This window comes from Scylla paramamosain, chromosome 37, assembly GCF_035594125.1.
Source record: "Scylla paramamosain isolate STU-SP2022 chromosome 37, ASM3559412v1, whole genome shotgun sequence".
In the NCBI taxonomy this organism is placed as follows: domain Eukaryota; kingdom Metazoa; phylum Arthropoda; class Malacostraca; order Decapoda; family Portunidae; genus Scylla; species Scylla paramamosain.
In genome coordinates this window covers 9,435,001-9,437,500 of record NC_087187.1, presented here as the reverse complement: position 1 = coordinate 9,437,500, position 2,500 = coordinate 9,435,001, and positions in this window count along the sequence as shown.

Below are 2,500 nucleotides of genomic sequence, written 5' to 3'. Positions count from 1 at the left end.
CACGTTTCCCCTTATCCATACACCTGTTCCTCATTAAGATATGTCAAGTTCACCCAACCTGTTCTAACCATGGGTACATATTTTTTCCTATTTACTAAACACATTTACTTTCCCTCATACATAATATACAGATGCCTCTCAGTACCTCTAGCTTGCTATACCCAAGTCACTTTAACCCTCCCCCCCCAACATCACCTCTGCCACCTCTATATCACCTTTTCCACTCCCACAGCACCCTTGCTATCCCTGCGTCACCTTTTCCACCCACACATCACCCTTGCTATCCCTACATCACCTCTGCCGTCCCATCACCTCGGCTACCCCCCCCCCCATCACCTTCCCTTATTTCTAGGAAGCTCAGCGTAGCACCAAATGTCCAGCTCAGTTTCCCCTTCGACTCATCAAGGCTCTTTAGGCTTAAAACAATAGGAAAGTTGAGAGACCGGAGTCGAAGATTATTTAACTAACAGCAATGCCATGAACCCAAAGAATAAGTGTTGGTAACTAAATGAAATCAACTAGAATCCGAAAAGCTGAGACAAGAAGCGTTGAGGAAAAATTTTTTTTTCATCATTTTTTTTGGGGGTTGGGGTAGATTTGATCCAAATCATACACTCACGTTACAAAATTTTTATATATACAAGTACACATTGGCTGCTGCAGTTCGTGTTTGTCCGGTTTTTTTTTTACTACTATATTTTTTTTACGTATCATGCACACCTAAAAATGTTTTTGCATGACGTCCACAAAAATGCTGCGCCGCGGTGGGCTGGCGGCCGCCGTGCATGGCTGGCGTCACACCGCTCACACCAGCAGCTTATGTAGCACTAGTTTGGCACCATTACTGTCAGCATATAAGGTAATACTCTATGTACTTTCTATATATACACACACTTTCCACTGAGGAGTGTTTAGTACTGAGTTCCAAACTGAAATTATCCTTTTTTTTTTTTAACAATTCATTTTATCATCTATTTATACGTATATATGTTTGTGTTCTGTATCACTGTAATAAAAACACGTAGCAAGTTTGTTTATTTTTCCCTCTATAGCTTAACACGTAAATGTTTCCATAACTACACACTAGTGGAGTCAAGAGCATCATTGGAGGACTTGGCGAGAACTAGCGGCGTTGTCTTCACCAACCGGTAAGGAATCAATTAATCAATACATAAATAAAACACCGGGGAATAATAAAACTGGTTAACTTTAGTCCCGGTTCATAATTCTTCCTTTATCTCACGGATTCTTAGATCGCTAGAAATTCTCTCTCTCTCTCTCTCTCTCTCTCTCTCTCTCTCTCTCTCTCTCTCTCTCCTCTCTCTCTCTCTCTCTCTCTCTCTCCTCTCCTCTCTCTCTCCTCTCTCTCCTCTCTCTCACACACACACACATGGATAAACATGCGAAGAAAAAAGAAAAAAAAAAGAAATAAATAAACTATACACATCCGCGTTTCTTCTTTTTCTTCTATGCATGTACTGTTATGTATGTATATATAGTATGTATATATGTATAATGAAGAATGAACAAACGTTTTCTACAGTGAAACATGGAGGGAAGGGTCAGAAGGAGGGGGAGGAGGGGAAGGGGGAAGAAGGATAAGGGTCCATGATGGTATGTACAGTGAAAACCACAAGAACCTACCGAGTGATTGGCTTAGAACATAATGGATGATATGTTTCCAGTTGGCAAAACTGACAAGGTGAACTGAGGCGTGGCAGCCCAGCCCTTCTTGTGCCCCTAGGAGGAGGAGGAGGAGAATGCTAAAGAAAAGGACAAACGACATGAAAAAAAAAAAAAATGAGAGGAAAGAGGAAAAATAGATACTTCAGATAAGAAAGATAAGGAAAAAAAAAGGAAAATATCAGATGCTTAGAAAAGAAAGGATTAAATGAGGACGGAGAGAGACAAGATGAAGGAGTGATGAAATGAAGAGACGATGGATGAAGAAGAAGGAAACAGGTAGTAAAGGAAGGATGCTAAGAAGACAGAAGGATATGGAAGAGAATGAAGGAGAGGAAAGGCACGAAAAGGGACGAAGAATCAGAGAAAAGAAAGAGAATAGGAAACAGAAAACAAAGCAAATAAGTAAGGAATAACGAATGTGAGAAAGTTTTAAAAGGGATAAGGATGTGAAAGTGAAGACAGTAATAGAAAATAAAGCAAATAAGAAATAACGAATGAGAGAAAGAAAGTTTAAAAGACAAAAAGGATGTGAAAGAGAAGGCAGGAATAAGAAATACATCAAATAAGTAAGGAATAATGAAGGAGGAGAGAAGGTTCAAAAGGGAAAAAGCGAATGGAGGGAAATCTGTAGAGGTTGGAGGTAAAACTAACGGAGGGAAGAAAAGAGAATGGATGGAAGAGAGTGAGTGGGTGGAGGAGGAAGCGCCTTGACACGCCCCCCGCCTCCCTGTCCATTAGTTTCCCTTCCATTCATTCTCACGCGCAGGACTTTCTCTCTTTGGAGCGTGACGCGTTTTGTTTCTTGAGTCATGGT